At 34.0% G+C, this 24,949-nt stretch overlaps 2 long non-coding RNA genes across 3 annotated transcripts in view; one reads left to right on the top strand and one right to left on the bottom strand.

The window, feature by feature from the left end:
- Positions 1–1,012: 1,012 nt before the first annotated feature.
- Positions 1,013–24,839, bottom strand: LOC136817228 (uncharacterized). 2 transcript variants are annotated; one of them, XR_010848056.1, is made up of 8 exons: positions 24,689–24,839; positions 16,068–16,126; positions 6,748–6,824; positions 6,495–6,623; positions 5,947–6,104; positions 3,708–3,793; positions 1,354–1,450; positions 1,013–1,229 (listed from the first exon to the last, which is right to left on the bottom strand). It is a non-coding gene; the product is annotated as an uncharacterized lncRNA (long non-coding RNA). The 2 variants fall into 2 exon arrangements; XR_010848055.1 differs by lacking the exons at positions 1,013–1,229; positions 1,354–1,450 and having other exon boundaries at positions 3,230–3,793.
- LOC136817221 (uncharacterized) overlaps positions 16,495–24,949 on the top strand; it is a 28,533-nt gene continuing 20,078 nt past the window's right edge. The window contains exons 1-3 of the long non-coding RNA XR_010848052.1: positions 16,495–16,713; positions 21,765–21,871; positions 24,490–24,614. This is a non-coding gene — a long non-coding RNA (uncharacterized lncRNA). The remainder of the gene's footprint in view (positions 16,714–21,764; positions 21,872–24,489; positions 24,615–24,949) is intronic.

The raw sequence follows: 24,949 nt of genomic DNA, 5'->3' as shown, positions 1-24,949 counted from the left end.
CTAGCACGTTTTCAAAAAACCAACGCCAGGCTCGGATACAGAGGGAGGCTATAACCAATGGAGGAGAGTGCACTTTATTATCGTATTACCTTATGGAAACTAATTACTCTCCATGAATAAGATAGCCTACCTCCTGTATCCGACCCTGAACGCTGTTGCTACAAAGGTAACACACAAACGTGGATGGTACGCTTCCTCTTTATCTTGTAAAGTCTGTAATTCTGAAAATAATCCGACCGCGTCAGAATGCACGACATGTGGTTGTGCCATTGAAGAAAGTTACTCGTGGCGATATCTTTCAGGAAATTGGAAAAAATGCTAAGGCAATATTTTGCGACAGTAACATTCCCAAACAAGATGGTTTGGACGGCAGCATCTTTGAAAACTACACTATCAATCAAAAAGTTCAAGAACTGTGTGAAATATTTTGTGGAGAACCTGATTTGATGAATCCCAATTCCTACGACCAATTGACCCGCATTTTGCGAAACCATGGTACACGTTCAGGTTAATCAGTCTTTCAATACAAGTATTTGGAATTGCAAACCATAATGCGACGATAAAGTTTTTTAGAAATCTTCCTTCTTTACATGGCTCCACTTTTTTGCATTCGGTTGGACTGCATCAATAAAGTACACTTACTATTTCTTGAAAACGTACAGCTAGCAAATTAATGTTCATGAAAAGTCAACTGCAAGTTGTTGATGAGTCTGTATGTGTTTACGACATTTCAGGAATCCGGCGGTATGGGCGTGGAGAGCGAGAGTGGTTGCTGTTGGAAGTGGGTGGCACGATTTTCCAGATTGTTGTTGAGCTGATTAACAATACCTACGCCTGCAGAACGTGCAATGACAGTTATTTTGGCCTTCATTATTATAAGGTTTGAAGATAATTTGTTCACTATCCAGTTTAGTGGCTAAAACATTCAGGACTCAGGTTCAAATATAGTATGGTATACCTAGCATTTTGGGTTAAACTTGGAAATATTCCTTCAGCAAAACTAAATTGGTTATGTTTGCAAATAACAATGTGAAGTATAGAACCTAAGAAACTGGAACCAAAAATAAAATTACAAAAGCTTTCGTGCCCTACCTAAAACACAACATTGATATGATGATTAATGAAATACCTACGGTGGTTATCTGTGTCTTATTTGTAGTACTAATTTGACTTGATACTGCTGCAGATCGCTCCCTTGCTTTGCGCCATGTATCAACTATAAGTGTATCCTGTTCAAATGCAACAAAAGAAACCAGTCAATAGCCAATCCGGATTCAATAACACTAACAGGAAATATAACAGTGTAATATTAGTGTGACAGCCACGAAAAGTTGTTGTGAAATAAATACGAACCTCGCCATCCATATTACTCCAAACACGGGGCTCGCCTTCAAACAGTCTCAATTACCAGTCTGTATTTCAGTTCCATATCTTTTGCAAATTTGCCAAACTATGAAAACCCAAAACAATTAATTTATTAAATAACTCAAATGGCACTGCTCAATATATTTTCTAATTTACATTCAAATTTCACACAGTTTATTATATTCCCCAAAAAAGTTCCACCAGGGGTTGCTTCCAATTAATTAAGCCCAAATAAATCTAACACCGATTGGTATGAAATTTACAGTACAGCATTGGGCTCTTCCAGAAAAAAACCATTCATGGGGGGTGGAGGATATATTGCCCAGGGGTATTGAAAAAAAAACTGAAAAATTGCCATGTCCATTGGGTGAATCAGCGATGTCCAGGGGTAAATATTTGTGTCCAGGGGGTCAATTTGGTGCTTGTCCAGGGGCAAAACACGTGTCCAGGGGGTGAAAAATCGAAAAGTCCAGGGGTTGATCAAAGACAAAATAATATATCCTCCACCCCCCATGAACGAATTTTTTCTGGGAGAGCCCATTCCTGAAGATCGAGAGTGCACTGAAAGATTGTGTAATTGTAAATTAGCTCTTAATCTTCCATGACACCTTTTACAAAAAATACTTTTTTATAGATACGTGAGAACCTCAGAAGTGAACTAGGGATGACAGACCCATTAGAGCGAACCAAGCGAGCAGTACCTGCAAAACGTTGCATTCGTTACTTCAAAGATAAGAATGTCTAAATTTATGACTGGTAAAGAGCCCCCCCCCCAGCGGTTTTGCGCGATGGCGTGATTAGAGATTTTTTGGCGTGATGGCGTGATCAAGAATTTGGCGTGATGCGTGATAGGGAAAAAATTTGAGGCGTGATGCGTGATTTGGGCTATTTTTCGCTTTTTTTTGCGTGATGACAAATTTTAGCAATTTTCGTGATGCGTGATGGAGAAAACTTTTTTGCGTGATGGCGTGATTAGGGGTGCCGCTGGGGGGGGGGTCTCGGTAAACAATAGCGCCAAAATTTCAGACCCATAAAAGCCTGATTTTAATACGAAACATAAATCAAACACCTTTATTAGAAGCTCTTCAATCTTAAGTCGTCTTAATTTTGAAAATGTCTTTCTATCTCTCTGCTGTTGATTATTTTTAGACAGATTTTATAGAAAGGGATATTTTGTTTTTGGGTATAAACATGAATTTAAAAAAGTCACAAATTCCTGACACGGAAGTGTTGCGTTAAGCGATTAACGCGTACCTTATCGGAGAAGAATTCGGCGGGGAAAAGTGACGAAATTTTGGCCAAGTGACGAATATTTCTTCCAGACGGAAATTTTCTCCGACGAAGTTTTCCCCGATAAGGTATACCTATTACATATTTATCTAGACAACGCTTCAAAAGACAAGCCGACCAGCATGGATAACGCAGTTTTGGATGAAGACCGCAGAATTAGCAAAAAAGACTTTAATGGGACGAATAGTAAACAATACCAAAGATGAAACTGAACATATCATTAGGGTGTTGATGACACCAAAGGAAAAGGAAGATGCAACGAAAGCCTCAGCGTTAACTAAGCCGTAAGTCATGTTTATTATTTCTTTTCAAACTGTAACTTTAACTGTAACTTTAACGTGTCATATTTATCCATCTATATATTTAAGTAACATTAGGCCCGTAGGCCCATTTTCGCTACATATAAAATACAAGATTGTTTAATAAAATAATTTTATTCATAAATATCAATAAATATTAAAATCATTCTAAAAGTCAAGGGGCTAACAAGAAAAGGGGGGTGATAAGTGTGTCCAAGCTTGGAAAGTATAAGACTTAAGACTAAGAGATTAAAGTTATGAGATTATTTATGAGTTTGGTTGAATTGAATGCTAAGAAGTAATATAGTTGTGAATTTTAGGTGGGTAATGATAAAATACTATAAAATATTATAATGAATCTTCATTAATTAACGTTATTAGAAATATTAAATAATTTATTTTTCGCATTATACAATCAAAGTTTATTTTTCAACAACTCATAAATTACCCAATAATCCAGTTATGTCACTTTAAATGCTCCCTATCTGACATTTCTATGACATTTTCATTTTATAGTGAACTTGTTGCACAGATTGAGAAGTTACTACCGAAATACCCAAGATTTAAACAAGAATACGAATCAGATGTCAAGAGTAAAATCAAGGATTTACATGTAGACTTTTTCCTAAAGCTTCAAGATTGTGATTGGGCTGAGTAGCTTCCCGAAAAAGACTTGTGGTGCAGTGTAGTCGAATTTTTTCCTATAAACCTGCACTTTATACATGTGTCATTTTCTGTGAACAAAGAACATACCTTAGCCACGTATGGTTCAAGCCCATTCTTGAACTCGACCCGATCAGTTGTGTTTTTTCGACGAACTTTGTGTTTCAATTGATTTTCTGAAAATTGGAAATATGTACCACAATCTTACAAATAGCCATGACGTTGTTATAAATTTGTAAATAATACACTAAAGACGAAAGCTTTTTGATACATTACATTTTGAACCCAATTCGTGTAATATTTTTTTAAAAGAAACCTCACGTAAACCGTTTTTTGTTTTTTTTCCCAAAAATTGAAGCCTTCCCCCGATCGCCCCCGATAACGTCATCATTGCCCTGTGCAGAGGGCCTACAAAAATAGAGAGACATAGACACTGATAGATAGAGATATTTAGAATTTCTCCGAGTTTTTAAGCCTTGGCCTTATTACAGGTATGTTCTCTTATGTAATGATTACTTCTCTCTTGCTATCTGCTTGATTATTAGCAGGAATGAAGCATTTTATCAGAATAATTATAACTTAACGTGTGCGAAATGTCTTTCAACCGACAAAAAATTTGATTCAACCACTAAGAGGTTGACTATTTTAGGCTCTCTTTGTATTGTTGGATATTTAGATACTCTTTTTGGATAAAATATTGGTGACATTTTATGTCTGTTGAGCTTTTTTAAGGGTTTCAACATGATCATTTTTTTGGTTTGATACTTTTTGCAATCAGACTTCAAAAACCTTTCATGAGAACTTTTTAATGAATTTGGAAGATGAACAAATGCCAGCTCTAAGTTCTGGAAATTATGTTTTGGCTTGAAAAGGTCTCAAAACTCCAAATTAAATGATTTTGTAGCCATGATATGTTCAGGTGCTCAAAGGGCATTCCAGCAGCAAAGAAGCTAGTATTTTTGACAGTTGAAGATTCAGATTGTTCCATGTACAATTGTTATCATCTGAAAAAATTCTTGGAAAATATTCAATTTTTCAAAAGATACAGAGGTTTTTGCTACTTAGTTCTTACAAAAAATTGTTTCCTATAAAATGATAAATTAAATAAATTTTGAAAAGTGCGGGCCAGTGGGCATTGTTATAAATGTTTTTGAGTGAAAAAACCAACAAAGAATATTAAAAAAAGTCCTGCAAAAACGGCGATTTCTGACATAGATCCGGCATTTTTGGCCAGAAAAAAAATTGTCCTCAAAAATCGCGAGCTTCTCTCGTCTTGGGTTAATAATCGTCGTCCAAAAGGAGCCCTTGAATTTACATATAGACGAGACATTTATAAAGCTTTAAGAAAAGTTAATGTTGATATTGTTGATTGGTATGATATGGCACTGGACAGAATTGTCTAGAATGGTGTACTAAATGGTGTAATTGGTGTATGATATGTTTAATTATTTGGAATTGAAATTCTTAGCTACTATTTTATTTACCAACATTTTTAGCGTAGTGATTTCCTAGAATATTCTAATATTTTCAGATTATTTTCTAGGCCAGTTCCCCTGATGGGATGGTTCATCTCTCTCATTCCCATCTAAAACACACAAAGAAATGCAGCCGGTTTAAGACCAACTAACTGTCAGCGCTCTACTGTGATTTGACGTCAAATCTTGTCTTGATCGCGAAACACTTAAGCGACACATCTGGTAAAAGTAATAACAAAAGTAATAACGAAAAGAATAATACGTCGATCACTAAATTCTATTCACCTGGTGTATCTCAGACATGGGAGAGGGCCTCGTAAATGATCTACTGTGCGCGATGCCCTTAAGCGGTCCTTTTCCCAAGCTTCCCAAAGAGCACTGTAAGGGGCCGCCCACATAGTACGTACGCACTAAGGGGGGAGGGGTCTTCTCAAAAGCGTATGCTTGTGTACAGTGGGAGGGGAGGGGTCAATAATTTTTTGCACTGTAAGGGTCCGAATTCAAAGGCATTGTTTTGGGCCGCACGCAAGGTCGTTTTTTTAATTGAGTGCTCCCTTTCTCGGGCAAAATTAAATCTATGTTCCAATAGCGCACCGCGCTGAATCTAAAAATAGATTTTATTTTTGACATAATCATTACTCTCGATGTGTTTGTACGAGTTCCAATCCCATCAACCTTTGCGTTAATCTCATGTGCACGTTAATTGCATCGTTTGACAAAAGATATATAACAGCTTGCACGTATCTTTAATTGAGCCGCGTTGAATTGTGGGATTGCAACTCGTACAAATGTCAAAAAAAGTGAAAAGTAATAATTATGACGCATGCGATGCGGAGCGCTATTGGTTGACTTACATTTCTATTATGCACGAATAGCGGATGTTAAGTGTATACGAAGACTTCCAGTCGGTGAGCGCATCAACTGATGTTGATGATGATGTTAAATCAATGTATAGTGAACGGGTCGATACTTTTCGTCCAAGGCTTGCCATTAGAATGCTTTATTGAAGAGTCTGAAATAAAAAAGAAACTCTGAATCAGTGTTATTCTTTGCGTCGTATAGGCAACCATGATTCACATAGTTTCACTATGTTGCCATTGACCATGTGTCAAATCTTTGAAAACGCTTCTAAAGCTGAAATCATCACAATTATATTTTAAGATCCCTAACGCGGAATGAATAGTTTTCACCTCATTCATCGTTGGATAAGTATTCATACTCGAAATTTGTAAGAAGAAAAGGAAAGTAATTATTTTCTCACTACGCAAAGGAATGGTCACGCAAGCCGTGTTTAATTTTAAGATCGTATGAAAGCACCACCCGATCTACGTACAAGAAACAATTCCTTGGCTTGTAAACATTTCTACAAAGACATAGACACTATTCTAACAAAAAAACTTACTCAAAAGAACTCATTACATCTCTAATGTGAGTGGTCGTACTTCTTAGTGGTAAGAGTTTTAAATATACGCCATCAGTTACCATTTGTGACTCCATTGTCACCATACGTGTTTCGAATGAAAGATGAAATCTGAAGATAAAAATATGAGAGTAAAATATACTGAGTTTACAGGGTTACACAGGGTTAAACTAAATCAGGATTAAGTCATAGTTTAAAAGTAGCAGATATATAGTATAAGTTCAAAAATATTTACCAAAACTGACACTTCCGATGAGCTTTCAATATCCGAATTGGTTTTGAACGGTACAAATGACGGATCACAGGTGGCGCCTGATAAGAGAAAAGAAGAAACAATATTGATGTATGATCTATGAGTTTCAGAAGAACAATATAAAGGAATATTTTGTACAGACATGATGTATGGAAACAAATCTATCAGAATTTAAAAGACTTCGAGATCACGTCAAAGTCAAACTTGAGACGCGCTGTTGTTGAAATTATTATGGCTTTTAAACCCTCCTCAAATAAGTCGTGTTTGATTATTCTTATTCTTAATCTCATCCCTTATGCAAAGTTTCAACTTCAATAAATATTTTGCTGACCAGAGTAACACCTGCTTACATTTTTTGGAGACTGATCGTCTTAATGGACAAAATTGTCAGGTTTGAATGATATTATTAACAGAATTCGAATCTGTTTTTATAGGTACGTGGTAGATGAGCTGATTGCGATTGATTGAATTTTATGAAATAGGTTTTATACTAAATGTTTAATTAGCCAGAATTAACATTGATTTGTATCTGCTCGACAGTTAATATTGTAAGTTGATGTTTTGGAAGAATAAAGAGTAGTTATCATTTCTGTATTTTTGCTACTTTTGCTCTTAAACAGTTTCTAAATGAAGGCTTGTTTTAGTAGACTTTGTTCTGACTGGACTTGGTTATGACTTTGTTTTCTTGCATGTGTGTTGATTTCGAGATGAATTTTTCATTATTGTAAAAAAGTTTTTTGTGATTTTTCGATATCATCCTTTTTCAAAGCTTGGGTTGTGCTGACAGGTTTACTATTGAAATGATTATAGCTTTCAGATCCCTGTTTTGAATATTTTTTGATCAATGTATCTCGATGTATCTTACGTATGAAATTGATGTCGAGGTTATGCTACGGTGATGCTAATATATCTTTCTCATCTCTTATTTAGATTTTCGACTTCAATAAATATCTTGCTGACCAGAGAGAAACGCCTGCTTTCATTTTTTTGGAGACTGATTGTTTTTTTACTTGAATCTTTAGCGGACAAAATTTATAATTCTTTACTTAATACTTTACGCTCATAGTAACCTACTATTTAACTGTTTTGAAGAAAGTGTGTAAGCAACGGTGTCGGACATTTCAGTCATTTATGATGGATTCATCAGTTGCCAATAGACACATTTTGATAATGTTTTTGAAGTGAATTATTTTATTGCTGCTTCAACTACTATTAGAAGTGTTTTCTTTGAGGGGGCCATGTGTCACCACTTTGCAATGGAGCAGGATGGAAGTACAGGTTTAAGTGACTGGTGTACTGTTTAATTTGTAGCAGAGTCTTTTGTGATTTGAATGTGAAAAACTTGTTTGATGGCTTGCTGAGCTTAAAGTTACTAAACTTTTAAAGTGTTGACTGATCCTTGTTGATCCAGTATTTCGAAATTAAATCACAGCTTTCCCCTACTGGTTTGGAGTGCATAAGATTAATTTTTCCTGAATTTTGAATTAAATTTTTTACTCTTCAAGAAAAAAATTGATGACAAAGTTTTCACGGAATTTGTATCATATATTTGTTATTCGTGGGTACTTTAATGATTAGTTAAAATTCTAGCTCATTAAGTCGGTGGCTGGATGCAATGGCTTCTAATGGTTCAAATGATAGAAGTGAATACTTGAACAGATTTCTTTGGCATGTATATCCTTTTGTATCAAAGAAAGCACGAGTTGAAGTTACTCTTTGGGACAATAATATTTTCCATGTCAACGTTTAACCGAAAAAATATGTTATTAGACTTGTTCGTTGTATCTAAGTTTTCCCTTCCAACTCATAGTTTGATGATAGGATCTCCAAGGTTTTTCTCAACATTGAACATTGGTCCAGAGACAAAGAAACAAAAAAATTCAACTTTGTAGGATTATAGATAACACAGTCATGATCAAAGTAAAAGTAGCTTTGTTGCTCTATTATAAGTCATAAAGACAGCAGACTGTAAAGTGAAATTTACGATAGTATAAAACTGGCTAGTAATCGCATTGTTGATATAACAGTGTTGCACTCACTTCAAATCAAATCTTAATGAGGATGTCTCATTAGACATGACTTGGGCTTCATATTGAAACTCCGCAAGAAGGTTGAATCACATTGTCCAGATCTCAAATTTTCTAAATTTAACATTTCAACTTTATTTGAATTGTTCAAAGCTTTTTCAAACTTTCAACTAGCTCTTTGAAAAAATAGTTTCATGAAAACTAGTTGAAAGTTTGAAAGAGCTTTGAACATTTCAAAATTTGAATTGTTAAATTTAGAAAATTTGAGATCTAGACAATGGGATATTCAACCTTCTTGCAGATTTTTAATATGAAGCCCAAGTCATTCCTAATGAGAAATCCTAATTAAGATTTGATTCGAAGAGAGTGCAACAATGTTATATCAACAATGCGATTACTAGCCAGTCTATACCATCGTAAACTTCACTCAGTCTGCAGTCTTTATGACTTAGAGAAAATAAGAGCATAACAAAGCTACTTTCACCCTATGACTTTGTTTTCTACAAAGTTGAAATTTTGTTGTATCTTTGTCTCTGGACCAATGTTCAATGTTGATAAAAACCATGGAGATCCTATCAATCTATGAGTTGAATGGAAGGCTTAGATACAACGAACAAGTCTAACAACATATCTTTCGGCTAACCGTTGAAATGAAAAAAATTGACCCAAAGAGTAACTTCAACTCGTGCTTTCCATGATGATACAAAAGGATATCCATGCCAAAAAACCTGTTCCAGTCTTAACTTCCATCATTTGGACCATTAGAAACCATTGCATCCAGCCACCGACTTATCGAGCTAGAATTTCAAATAAGCATCAAAATACCCACGAATAACAAATTATGATACAAATTCAGTGAAAATTATGTCACTAATTTTTTTCTTGAAGAGTAAAAAATTTAATTCAAAATTCAGAAAAATTAATCTTATGCACTCCAAACCAGTAGGAGAAAGCTGTGATTTAATTTCGAAATACTGGATCAACAAGTCAGTTTTATGAGAAACCACTTTAAATCAGTCAACACTTTAAAAGTTGAGTAACTTTAAGCTCAGCAAGCCATCAACAAGTTATTCACATTCCAATCACAAAAGACTCCGCTACAAACTGAACAGTACACCATTCACTTAAACCTCTACTTCCATCCTGCTCCATTGCAAAGTGGCGACACATAGCCCCCTCAAAGAAAACACTTCTAATAGTAGTTGACGAATGTTGAGCAATCAATAATCTGAAGCAGCACTAAAATAATTAACTTCAAAAACATTATCAAAATATGTCCCATGGCAACTGATGGATCCGTCATAAATGACTGAAATGTCCGACGCCGTTGCTACCACACTTTCTTCAAAACAGTCAAATAGGTTGCTGTGAGTGTAAGGGACCATGTACAAATATTGTTCCACTTTTCAACGAATTTACACGATTTCTTTCGTTTCCCAAATGATTTGAATCGTTTAAGAATCGTACCAATTTAAAGCGATGTCAGGCTGAAACGTTATTAAACGATTTTAAACGTTTTTCTTTGCACAAAAAGTGGTAAAACGATTTGAAAAGAAAGTATTCAAGTTAAAACGAATTTGAAACTATCAAAACGAATTTGAAACTATGAAAACGAATTTGAAACTATGAAAACGAATTTGAAACTATCAAAACGAATTTGAAACTATCAAAACGAACTTGAAACTATCAAAACGAATTTGAAACTATCAAAACGAATTTCTTACCTCTGAAACGAATATCATACCTCTGAAACGAATATCATACCTCTAAAACGAATATCTAAACTAGTAAACGAATATCTAACCTATTAAACAAATATCTGAAATATTAAACGAATATCTAAACTATTAAACGATTACTAGCTAATAGCCAAGGCTTTTCAAATCCCCAACCATAATAAGCAAGGGATTTTCTACCTTGTTGACTTTAAGCTCCTCCATTTTATCCTTACTGGCTAATAAATTCTCACCGGGTCACTGAGACAGGGGTGTGATAATTCTTCTTGCTCCCTGTGTGCGCAAACTAAAACCAGTTTCTTAGCCCCTCTAAAAAAGTCAAAGCACTCGTTATATATTTTTGGAAAGCTAAGTGGTAGGGGAATCAAAGTAGCATGGACTTTCACACCGACAATTAAAAAAAAGAGTCAACATATTTTATATAATGCATTGTCTCTCCACTCTTGTACCTTTACTTGGCCATGTCTGGTACACTAACTGATTTTTGACGAATTTTAATGGGGCAAAAACGATTTAATTTTATTGAACGTTTTGCCTCCGGATGGAACGTTTTTTCTATTTGAAAGAACGATCTATATAAACCTAAAACGATTTTGAGAACACCAAAACGATTCTGAGTACACCAAAACGATTTTGAGAACACCAGAACGATTTTGAGAACACCAGAACGATTTTGAGAACACCAAAACGATTTTGAGTACACCAAAACGATTTTGAGTACACCAAAACGATTTTGAGTACACCAAAACGATTTTGAGTACACTTAAACGAAATCTGGATATTTAAGACGGTTGTAAACGATTTTCAAAATTTAAAACGAATGAAAGCGAATTTCTTTTCATAGTTTGTCAGTCATCGTTTAGAAAACGATTTTTCTTCAAATTTTTGGCTACTAAATCGTTTTATACCTTTTCACTATACGATTTTTTCTCAAACGATTAAAACAATATTTGTACACGGTCCCTAAAGTATTAAGAGCCAGTTTTTTTAAGAATGGGGCAGTTTGGGGCAGTTCCAATAGTTTGAAAGTTAGATTTTTTTCATTTTTGGATATGTTGTTAAGTACAATGAACTGAGTAAAATACCAAAATATTTTGGTCTGAAAATCCATAATGGCGGATTTATGCCAATTTGAAGTTTTTGACATTTTTGGGCATTGCACTTAAAAAGTTTTTTGATATAGAACCATGCTTTCTCAAATGAAAATGAGGAATTGATTTTGGGTGATTCTGAAACTATGGCCAGTAAACTATACAATTTTCCAAAAAAATCAAAATTTTCAAAATGGTAGCTGGAGTTATGACGTCACAAAAACACTACAAATTTGATTTTAGGGGTATTTTAGAGCCATCTGACCTGTCCCAGGGGAGTTTCTTACTGCTCAAAATAATATTTTCTGGTAGTTTAGTCCCTGGTCTATCCATTTGAAGTGATTGCAATAAAAAATTCCGGCCCTACTGGCCCCTAGAGGCCTGAAAAGCCAATAAGGTCTCAAAAAAGTACCAACTTTAGCCCAATTTTCCTAGAAATCCCAACATTGTCTGACCTCCAACTCTTCTGTTCCTGAAAGACAACCGCCTGGTCTCTTAGGATCAAAAGAGAAACCTATGTGACCTCCTACCATTAATTTTTTATCTTGATTTAAAATTGTTCTTAACATCGCTCGAAAAATGACTAAAATTTGGGATATTTTGGCCCATTGGCAAACTTCAAAGGGGTCTAGGTCACTGAATTTGTTATAATATAAGGGCTATGATGAATCTTTTATATAAAAACAATGAAACTAGGTGAAAAAAGTTGTCAAATGTGCTTTTTTGGGCCAAAAAGGCTTTTTTTTCAATTTTTTGACTAGAGCTGAGGTCATTCTATTGCAGCCAGTAATTGGCAGTTAGAAAGTAAATTTTATCTGAAAATCATGATTCCTCATCACATTCCAGAAAGGTTTCTAGGAAAATCAAATATGGTACTCTTCGAAAGCTTATAGAGGCTGAATTTTCACTCAAAGGCGGCTTCAAACTCCCCTGACCCCCTTAATTTTGTAAAATTGAGTTAAAAGTACATTTTTGGCTGAAATTTTTGCCCAAAATGAGTACCCATTGCTACTTGATTCTTGATTTTGTGAAAGCATCCTATAGATAGTTCAAGAATTTATCAGAAGTTGGAACCTTTTCTTTTCTTTTAAAGATTAGGGCTAGCTCAAAGTCAGTTTTAACTCTAAAATCCTAAAAATCTTGACAATGTTGCTCAAAACAACAATTTTTGCTCAAGATTGAACAGAAAATGAGCCCACTCAGATAATAAAATCTTGGTTTTTGGAAAGTTTCATGGGGATAGTACAAACATTCATCAAGATCTTTACCTCCTGATCTACCATTTAAGGACCAAGTCTGTCAAAATGTGCTTCTAAACTCTCAAATCTTCAAAGGTGAACTTTACCAACCCCATAAAACAATTTTGCCATCAATCTTTCTGCCCTTAAATACTTAGAGATAAGTCCAAAAGTACAAAATATTCCTAAACCTTTCCTTCTCTTTGGATAATTTGAACTTTGGGCTCATTAACTGCATTTAAGAGCAAACAGGCTGATAGCAAAATTGTGTTATGGGGTTGGTAAAGTCCACCTTTAAAGATTTGAGAGTTTAGAAGCACATTTTGACAGACTTGATCCTTAAATGGTAGATCAGGAGGTAAAGATCTTGATGAATGTTTGTACTATCCCCATGAAACTTTCCAAAAACCAAGATTTTATTATCTGAGTGGGCTCATTTTCTGTTCAATCTTGAGCAAAAATTGTTGTTTTGAGCAACATTGTCAAGATTTTTAGGATTTTAGAGTTAAAACTGACTTTGAGCTAGCCCTAATCTTTAAAAGAAAAGAAAAGGTTCCAACTTTTGATAAATTCTTGAACTATCTATAGGATGCTTTCACAAAATCAAGAATCAAGTAGCAATGGGTACTCATTTTGGGCAAAAATTTCAGCCAAAAATGTACTTTTAAGTCAATTTTACAAAATTAAGGGGGTCAGGGGAGTTTGAAGCCGCCTTTGAGTGAAAATTCAGCCTCTATAAGCTTTCGAAGAGTACCATATTTGATTTTCCTAGAAACCTTTCTGGAATGTGATGAGGAATCATGATTTTCAGATAAAATTTACTTTCTAACTGCCAATTACTGGCTGCAATAGAATGACCTCAGCTCTAGTCAAAAAATTGAAAAAAAAGCCTTTTTGGCCCAAAAAAGCACATTTGACAACTTTTTTCACCTAGTTTCATTGTTTTTATATAAAAGATTCATCATAGCCCTTATATTATAACAAATTCAGTGACCTAGACCCCTTTGAAGTTTGCCAATGGGCCAAAATATCCCAAATTTTAGTCATTTTTCGAGCGATGTTAAGAACAATTTTAAATCAAGATAAAAAATTAATGGTAGGAGGTCACATAGGTTTCTCTTTTGATCCTAAGAGACCAGGCGGTTGTCTTTCAGGAACAGAAGAGTTGGAGGTCAGACAATGTTGGGATTTCTAGGAAAATTGGGCTAAAGTTGGTACTTTTTTGAGACCTTATTGGCTTTTCGGGCCTCTAGGGGCCAGTAGGGCCGGAATTTTTTATTGCAATCACTTCAAATGGATAGACCAGGGACTAAACTACCAGAAAATATTATTTTGAGCAGTAAGAAACTCCCCTGGGACAGGTCAGATGGCTCTAAAATACCCCTAAAATCAAATTTGTAGTGTTTTTGTGACGTCATAACTCCAGCTACCATTTTGAAAATTTTGATTTTTTTGGAAAATTGTATAGTTTACTGGCCATAGTTTCAGAATCACCCAAAATCAATTCCTCATTTTCATTTGAGAAAGCATGGTTCTATATCAAAAAACTTTTTAAGTGCAATGCCCAAAAATGTCAAAAACTTCAAATTGGCATAAATCCGCCATTATGGATTTTCAGACCCAAATATTTTGGGATTTTACTCAGTTCATTGTACTTAACAACATATCCAAAAATGAAAAAAATCTAACTTTCAAACTATTGGACCTGCCCCGCTCTTAAAAAAACTGGCTCTTAATTAAAGAATGACAAATTTTGTCCGCTAAAGATTCAAGTAAAAAAACAATCAGTCTCCAAAAAAATGAAAGCAGGCGTTTCTCTCTGGTCAGCAAGATATTTATTGAAGTCGAAAATCTGTATAAGAGATGAAAAAGATATATTAACATCACCGTAGCATAACCTCGACATCAATTTCATACGTAAGATACATTGATCAAAAAATATTCAAAACAGGGATCTGAAAGTGAAAGCCATAATCATTTCAATAGTAAACCTGTCAGCACAACCCAAGCTTTGAAAAAGGATGATATCGAAAAATCACGAAAAACTTTTTGACGATAATGAAAAGTTCATCTCGAAATCAAGACACATGCAAGAAAATGAAGTCATAACCAAGTCCAGTCAGAACAACGTCTTCTAATACAAGCCTTCATTTAGAAACTGTTTGAAGCAAAATAGCAGAAAAATGCAGAAACCGGATGACTAGCCTTTATTCTTTCAGTGACAAAACACTAACTTACAATATTAACTGTCGAGCAGATACAAAACAATGCTTAATAGAGCACTTCATCTAGTATACAAACTATTTTATAAAATTCAATCAATCCCAATCAGCTCATCTTCTACCACGTATCAAAACAATAACTCAAATTATGTTCATAATACCATTCAAACCTGACATCTCCTCTCAAAGAACTATCCCAAAGGATTTCCTAAACCCCGACGATTGCTTCATAGCTCATTAAACAATAATCGATTACAATAATTGGTGAACAGGGACAAAAACAAATCAATTAAAAACATTTTGAAACAAAATCCCTTCTCGAAAGTTAAACAAAAAACACATAATATTTTTCTCCTCAAACCTCCAAACAAAAATACTGCACCACGAACTGAAGTCACACAACAAGTGATTAAAAAACACCATTTCTAAGAGGGAACATCTTGCGCAACGTATCATCGTATTCATCCTTTATCAAACCTTTTCAAATCTTAAGCAAGAATGAAGGAGCAAGACGACAATTGACAACTATAAAAACTATAATAACAAGGGTCATTCCACGAAACACTGAAAATGCAGAATATGTCTCATTTACACAAAAAAAACAAAAGAAATTATTGGAACTGCTAACTACCAAAGCTTTCTGCACTGTTTTAACAAAATCCTCTACTTTTATGATATAATGATAGTGACAAACTTTTTTCTGATTTGATTTGAGAAAGACATGATTTCTCAAAGGTAATAAGGTTAAGGCAAATAGAAAACAACTTGAAAAAAGTAAAAGGTTAATTTTCAAACGAGGAAAAGTGCAAATGCCGATTAGACTGGACTTCTTTTCAAATTGGAGAATTCTCGTTTTTAGACAGAACATGGTTTCTAAAAGAGGTGGATAATTTTTGAAGAAAACTTTTAAACTTGCCTTTAAAACTTTACAACTCTTCAAAACTTTCTAAATCCGGACAAAAAGATAAAAACAAGAGAAAATTCATACCGAAACATACAGCAGCTTTCTTTTCGTTGGTCTTTCTATTCGTTGGTCTTTGTTGAAATCTGTGAAATGAATGTCAAAAATTCAGTTTAAAAAGTCAATTTCCTTTTTAAGTGTCCCACGAACCACCATGCCTCCAGTGCGACGAGATGCAAATAGCTCCATTAAATGGCACGCCTTCCCTTTTAAGGGAGTTCGGACCCTTGATTCTGATTGGTTTAAAATGCATCTAGTGTAACGAGAAATACCATAGAAACAGACTTTTTACGCATCTGTTGAAATTAATGCATCTTCTGAACCGAGTTGAATGAAAGCCGCGCGAGATTCAGCGATCAAACTAACTTCCGTAGATGCTACTTTCTCGGTTTCACAGATTGGAAAGTTTGTTTAAATGGCTTGTTTCTATGGTTTTCAATGTTTAACTGGATGCAATCCCGACCAATCAAAATCAAGGGAGTGATCTTCCTTAAAAGCCGCGGCGAGACACCTTTGAAAGTCATTTGCTTCTCGTCACGATGGAGGTATGCTGGTTCGTGAGAAATTTTACACGGGAATGGACATTTTAAACTGCATATTTGAAAACTTTGAATTGAACAGAAAGAAAGAAACGATGCAAGGATCACTAAAGATAATGCTGGTTTGTTTTGCGGTATGAATTTGATTTTCTTTTCTGATTCTGTCTGAGTTTATGATTCCTTCCATAGTCTGAATATTGAAAATAGTTTAAGTTTGAAGGGTTCATTATACGGATATTGAGACGAGTTTTCTCTGAGAAAGGGTATTTCTCGGTGCCAAAGAATCAAATTTGAAGATTTCAATCTTTTTGGATAATTCTATCTATGATACGTTTGAAAAAAATAGCAGGCAGTAAAAATTTCAAGCACTTTATTTTGGCCGTTATACAGCCAAAATACTCCATTTTGAATTCAGTTTTAAAACTCAATATTTGAAAATTTTTACTCCGTGTCAGCAAAATGCGAAGAATATGTAAGAAAGTGGGCAAAATCAAAATTTTCCTCGCTTTATGATAAGCAAACCTTTAAAATAAACTTTTCATTTGGCATCAAAGGGGTCTTCAGACAAATTCCAAGGCCTCCCATATGTATTGATTTCTGTAAGTGGTTCCCAAGTCGGCAGAAACTCAATTTCTAATCAGAAAAACGGCCAGTGGCAGAAGTGCTTGGAATTTTGCCTGGCAGGGACTGTTCCTAGTCATCTCCTGTCTGAGAAGTCGTGTTTCTCTCACTTCGAATAAATAATTCGAGTATTTTTTAATGATCTTTTTTAGAGAACCCTTGATTTTTCAAGTCAATTCAGTGCTGATTGTTAAAATGTGGAAATTCAGTGTCTTGGAAAAGTAGCAGAGAGTAATTAGAAAGTAATGTTCATGTTCTACAAAATAAAATTTCCCCAGCAATAAATCAAAAAGGCAAGTTTACTTTAATTAGTGATTAGTTAGTGCTTCAATGGCTTTAACACTTTGATGCTTTCTCTTTCACAAAATTAATTAGCTCTTATCTGTTTCATTTTAAGCCCTAATCAGATAGGTGACTCGACAATTTTCTAATTAGAGTAAAAAGGGCAAAGTGGACTTTTGAATTCTTTCAATTTATTTTGGTAGCCTATGGTAGCCCAAGTATAGCCCTGACATAGCCCTAGGTTTTTAGCTTGGCTTTGCTTATATAGCCCTGTAGCCCTGGATTTTGGACATGCCAAAAGTGTTAACTTTCTTTGAAATGGATTGAATTACAATATTCTCATGAACTGTATACCAAAGTTTTCTTAATGCCAAGAGCCTCAAAAATTCAACCCTATTTTGATTTAATTTCTCCAACTCCAACTACATAGTTCAAGTTTGGAAAAATTCTAAACCAAAACCAAAACCAAAGACAAAGTTTAAGAATTTGAAATGATGCTTAGAGAAGGCTGGTAGAGGCAAATTGGTTTCTTTCGATTTTAGTGAGACTTTGATATTTACTTTTGAATTTTAAAGCTAAGATTGTTTAGTTTTTTTACTGTATATTTTACACTCAAGTGTAACTCAACAAAGTTAAGCATTCGTATTTTAGGCAAGTTTCCAACTTACATAAATAATAATTTTTTGGGATCAATTCTAAATTTTATGAAATACCTCTTTGGAAAAAATATATTTCGATAAGCATTTTATGAAGCATTCGAATTTTAGGCAAGTTTTCAACTTAGATTTTGATTCAAATTATTTGGGTCAATTTTAAATTTCATGAAAGACCTATTTAGAAAAAATATGTTTAGATTTACTTGAATTGTATTTACAGCTTGAAACCGTTACAATTTTGAATTGGAAGCACGTAAAGAACTACTTTAATCTGGTTTAGGCTTTATTTACTTCATAGATCCAAATTAAAAATCTACAAGAAAGAGAGAGAGCGAGAGTTACAAAGGATCCTATGGCTGAATATCTGTGAAATTTAGGGTATTTGTAATGTGTTCATTTTGATAAAAAGATCATCAAATCCTAAAAAATTCAATTCTATTATATGTAAGTCAGCTGTTTATTATGGTACTGTGATAAGGAATTTGCTTGAAGAATGGGTTTAAGAGGTGGGTATAGGTTAGAAAGCAACACTTTTCACTTTTACCTTTTCGAGAAGCAAAGAAATATCAGAAATTTTGTCAAATGTCCCAAAAAACATCTTCCTTAAAAACATCATATTCATAACACAAAAATAAGCTTGCAGAGAGATTGAATTGAAAATTAAAACAATGATTTTTGAACATTTTTATTATGCTATTTTCCTTAAAAAATACAAGAAAATCGTACCTTGTAAATGACAGCACGTTCTTCAAAAAATAGAGTTGTCCCTTACAAATACAGAGTTTTCTCCTACAAATACAGAGTTTTCCCTTGCAAATACAGAGTTGTCCCTTGCAAATACAGAGTTTTCCCTTGCAAATACAGAGTTTTCCCTTGCAAATACAGAGTTTTCCCTTGCAAATACAGAGTTTTTCCTTACAAATACAGAGTTTTTCCTTACAAATACAGAGTTTTTCCTACAAATACAGAGTTTTACCTTGCAAATACAGAGTTTTCCCTTACAAATACAGAGTTTTCTCCTACAAATACAGAGTTTTACCTTGCAAATACAGAGTTTTCCCTTGCAAATACAGAGTTTTCCCTTGCAAATACAGAGTTTTCCCTTACAAATACAGAGTTTTCCCTTACAAATACAGAGTTTTCCCTTACAAATACAGAGTTTTCCCTTGCAAATACAGAGTTTTCCCAAACAAATACAGAGTTTTTCCAAACAAATACAGAGCTTTCCCTTGCAAATACAGAGTTAACCCTTGCAAATACAGAGTTTTTCCTTGCAAATACAGAGTTTTTCCTTGCAAATACAGAGTTTTCCCTTGCAAATACAGAGTTTTCCCTTACAAATATGTTGTGTTCCCTTATATATACAAGAAATCTTTATAATGGAAAACATTGTTTTTCTTGTAAAAGATAGTAAGATTAAGTGTTTATTCTCCTTGACAAAATACAAGGCAGCCTTTACAAAGCAGAAAAAGACTCAACTTGACAAAGACTACATTAAGATTTGCCTTGAGCAATACAGGAATAATTTCCTCATGAAAACAGCATATCATTATTCCTTTTTTTGAAAATACTAAAAACCTTTTTTGTGTAACATTAAAGATATCATCATTTTCCATACAAAAAGTACAACCCTTGCATTTTTTGCTTTACTACAATTACAGATTCTTTAATAAGAAAATTAACAATATATTGAAATAAATTAAAATTTGCCTTGATAAAAACCATGATGATTCTTCTTGAGAAATACAAAGTAGTTTTCCCGGAAGGTTTTTTGATTTTCCTTCAGAAAACATGGATTAATTTCCTTGATTTTACTTAGAAATGATACAGAAACAACAATGTCTAACATTAAGTTTCTTTTCTTTGAGAATACAGGATAAATTTTCCTCGAAAATATGCATTGATTTGTCTTGAAAAATACGAATTGCTTTACTTAAGATTACCGGATTTCTTTTCCTCTAAAAATACGATTTTACCTGAGAATGACATTGAAATTATCCTGCTGTCTTTTTAAAATACGCATATACGCGTGAGATAACAGGAAAGCCGAAAGTAATAACATGAAATAGAAATGTGCCTGGACGCACATGGATGACTTCCCTAGAATTTAAAAAAGAACTATTGTTGAAGGATACATTGATTTTACTGAAAAATATTGAGAAAAAACATCTTCCTTGAGTATAGTCTTTCCAAAAAATAAATATACTTAATTTTATTTTCCTTGGAAAATACGCATTTTTTTTGAGAAATAATTTTCCTTGTAGAATACGCAATGTCTAAATGAGACTAAAATCATTTTCTTTGAAAATTTGCATTGATTTACCTTGAGAATACAGAAATTATTTTATTTTCAAAAGCGCAATGATTTTCTTTTAGAAGGAAGGCAAAACTTTCCTTAAAATATATTCACGGAAGATTTTCCTTGAAAGAATACGCATTATTTTCTTTGGGGATACAGGAATAGGAACGAGTAAACTCCATTATACTTTGAGCATTCTCATAATAAGTTTCCCATTTTATATGTAATTATTTGAAAACTATTCAAAGTGTTATCATTTAGATGGAAAGCCATAGATAAGAAAGTTTGTATATCTGAGATGTCATTGTGGAAAGTGACGTAAAATATCCAAAAAGACAGTTAATTCATAACGACACAAATGATAATGTTTTTTTTTCTAAGTTTTAGAAGTCTTTCATGAAATTTAAAATTGATCCAAAGAATCTAAGTCAAAAATTTAAGTTGAAAACTTGCCTAAAATTCGAATGCTTCATAAAATGCTTCTTGGAGAGACACTTGGGTATAAAATATACAGTAAAAACTAAACAATGTTAGCTCTAAAACACCTTCAAATTAATTCTTTCAATTAGACAAGTAAATATCAAAATCTCACTAAAATTTGAATTGAAAGAAATCAATTTGGCTCAACCAAATTTTTAAACTGTTCTCTTTCGTTTTTGCTTAGATGTGTTACAAACTTTAAAGGAATCAAATTAGGGTTTAATTTGTAAGGGTTCTTGGCAAAGAATTTTAGGAATTTCTCAGATTTCTTAGCAAATTATTCCAAAGTAGATGAGCGGTGAAAAAGTGAATAATCTTCTATTAATAAGTGTACATAATAAATTGCATCCAGAGCAATAATCAACACAAAATTGCTTGGTGGAGCTCATGATGAAAAAACTCTATTCATAGAATTCAATGCTACATTGAGAAAGCCTTAGTATATATTATACACTCTATAAGAATATTAGAATTCCATTCATTTTCAAAGAAATTTCCGTAGTTACCACTTCAAATCTAACTTTGCCCTTTTCATTCTTGTTTAAGAAAACAGTCTACTGTATCTAACATAAAATGACATTGATGGAACGCATTAATTTCTTGAAAAAAGGAGGTAAAAACATCCAAAGTGTCAAAGCTTTAACTGGTTAGTTGATTTGTAGTTGGTTAGTTAGTGGATTTTAATGAAACCAATTTGGCATTTTACTGGACAGAATTATTTTGTATTTACACAAGTTATTATTTGTTATCATTTTTTTTATTTGCAATAACCATGTGGTTGAATGAATTTTGATTGCGGTTCAATGAATTTTGATTGTATTTAGTAATGACTATCTCAAATTTTTAGACAACCACCTTAACTGCAAAGCTGAATCATGGTAATCAAGAACTATCAAGGACTACTGAGCAGTGGAGAGCTGACTCTAGTATTCAACCATCCAAGCGAACCACCAAGTAAGTCAATTGTATTTCTTGATAATGATTGTTACATGCTTGGTTTCACCTAGGGATACAACACAACGACACGACACACCGATTTATTCCAAAATATATTTTTAATGCACTCAGTGATCACAAAACATAACGTCTTCTACTTTTCTCACAATCACATCTCAAAGATCACAAAAATTCAATTTTTGTAGCTTAATATGCACACATTTCCAGGACGCTTATGTAAATCAAAATTAACTTTCAAATTATTTTAAAAATTTTGATGACATCAGCAGAAATTGCAAAAATTTGATTTTTTACCATTTGGGACGATTGGTTGAAACACGGGACTGTTGATATCATAAAGATAAGTTGAAAAGGGCGCACTATAAAGTTATCATGACATGTTATGACAGACAGACAGAAAGTATGATTGATAAGATTGTTGGAGTTATCAAAACAAATTTGTTGTCAAAGAGATTTAACAGTAGGTGAAAATACAGACCAGATATCAACAGTCCCGTGTTTCAACCAATCGTTCCAAGTTAGAGCAGTTGACGGTAGCTTTTTTATACTGAAAAAGGCTTGTTCATCTCACCCATAAAAAATTTTGCCTCACATTGAAATGGTTTGTTGTACTGTAATTTGGTAAACCCGTGTTAAGCTTTCTCTCAATGTTTTTTTTCTTTCTGAAATATCTGGATATGCATTCTTAAAATAATTGAATCCAACCAAAACAATAACAAACAAAGCTACCAGGTCAAGGATTTAAGTGATTACTTTTGTTTACATTGATGAATTGACTATAGACATTTTTAAGGACATGATGTCATGCTAAATAATTAAAAGCCTAAGCATCACAGCAACAAAAAACAAAGGCATATTAAATAACACATATACTATATACATATTTCTTTATTGTTTCTAGACGATACTAATGGAATGTTCGATTGTGATTGAAGTAATCAATAATGATCGATAATAATCGAAGGTGGTCAGTGATTTTATCGGTGATCAAATACTCACTTGACTCCAGATTATGGCATTATCTTCGACCATTTTTTATTTGTTCAAGCATTTCGATTACTTTTCGATTACCTTCAATCATATTGAATATCTTCTATTGTATTGAGTACTTTCCAGCCTTTGATTTTTTCAAGTACTATGTTTCCAGTATGAAACCAAGTTAACTTCGGCCAATTAAAACATCCAATTCACGCGCAAAAACCACTTTCGTTTCCTCCAACCAAATAGAATGTGCGATATGAGTTACAGGCAGCAAAGGCACACAAAATGGCAGGGAATATGGCTGGGTAATAAGGGGTCGATCTTTATGGTGGGGCTTCTTTTTGTGCTTTGGTTTTAAGGTCAGTTTTTTGGTTTTTCTTAAAGATATATCATAGTAATGGATTATCAAAGTAATCGTTTGGTTATGGAAAGTAACTCAATACAATCGAAGGTATTCAATAAGATTGAAGGTAATGGAAAAGTAATCGAAATGATTGAACAAATCGAGAATGGTTAAAGAAAATGCCATAATCTGGAATTGAGTATTTGATCACCGATAAAATTGATAGGTGGTCACTGACTACCTTCGATTATTATCGATCATTATTGATTACTTAGATCATCACAATCAAACGTTTGATTACACGACCCTGCCTATGCCCCGGACAGGCCGGGGCAAATGTCTGGGGTCTGAAAAAAATAACTTTTTCCCCGGACCTACGTCCGGGGCTCCAATTTTTGCGCCATAAATTTACCCCGGACGTATATTATATTTTAATTAAAAATAAAAAAACTAACTTTACTTACCTTTCTCTGTCTGATCAGGATCCATTTTTCAGTAGATTTTAGAATTTGATTGCTGAACAAACCACGCTTGAGATTTAAGGTTCAAATACAGGCCTCACACACGAAACGCCAAAATCAGGACATTACAAGATCTTTTGGAAGACGGCGTTTGTCCACGGAAGAATATTTCAATGAATTAGAAAAAAGCCAGCGCGGTCAGCTCTTCTATAAAAAGCGACCGCGCGGGCTGTCTGGGGCGTCCGGGGTAGTCTCTCAAAAACAAATAATACGGACCCCGGGCACGCATCAAAAAAACCCCGGACTGTCCGGGGCATAGGCAGGGTCGTTTGATTACTACCGTCTGGATTTGTTGGCAAACGATATCATCAGAGATGATATAGCATGCATCCTCTCTTACTTTCCCCCTATTTTCTACTTTCCTATTTTCTATCCTGATTCTCTGACTTCCTCTAGTGTTTTTAACTGTTTTCTAAGTATTTTTCTGAAATTTGCCCATACTGTACCGGTGAAATAGGTCTCGACCTCGGCTAGGTCCCTACGGGATCCTAAGTTAGATCAAAGGGTACGGATGCCCCTAATTGATAAAAACCCAACCCACGTCTAGGTCCATAGATTGAAAATTTTCAATTGCATCCTGGTGGATGATATCGTCTGCCAACCGTTTGGATTACTACTTCAAGAATCAAATTTCTCGATGATTAGTACCGTCTGGTTGTTTTGATTCTAGAGTCAGTGGAGCTTCATTCTTTAAATTTGTTTTTCATGCTTTCTAGGGTTACTTAATTTGCAAAACAATTATGCGATATAGTTAATTTTCTTCTTTCCAGATGGGAATTGATGAAACTAACGAAAACTGAAATCCTACTGTAAATCATATCTATGCCCTTTTGCACTTTCGATGGAATTTAGACATGATGATGGAATGGGGAGACAGTGACAGTGTTATCAAAAGGTTAGTTTGCAAACTTTCACCATGCATTGTATATCTAAAATTATCTAAAAGTCAGAAGTATGAAAATAACCTACCAAATGGAACTCCAAACAGTTTTCCCTCACATTATTTTTTTGTGCATGTGCGCATATCTTGGGCTACCATCTTGTAAAATCTTTTTTTCTTGCGCCGCCACAATGTTGAAAAACTTTGTTAAGGAATTTTTATTACGCACGTGCGTGCAGCATCACGCCACTAATTTTGATTATTTTGGCTGATTTTCACAACCAACGAGTTATACTTATTCTCAGCCTGAGCAGTTCCTAAACAATTCCTTATTTTTTGGACCATTTTCA

The sequence above is a fragment of the Clytia hemisphaerica genome, unplaced genomic scaffold, assembly GCF_902728285.1.
Source record: "Clytia hemisphaerica strain Z4C2 unplaced genomic scaffold, Clytia hemisphaerica genome assembly, whole genome shotgun sequence".
In the NCBI taxonomy this organism is placed as follows: domain Eukaryota; kingdom Metazoa; phylum Cnidaria; class Hydrozoa; order Leptothecata; family Clytiidae; genus Clytia; species Clytia hemisphaerica.
The sequence above is the reverse complement of the archived record's forward strand: the minus strand, read 5'-3'. Positions and strand labels throughout refer to the sequence as shown.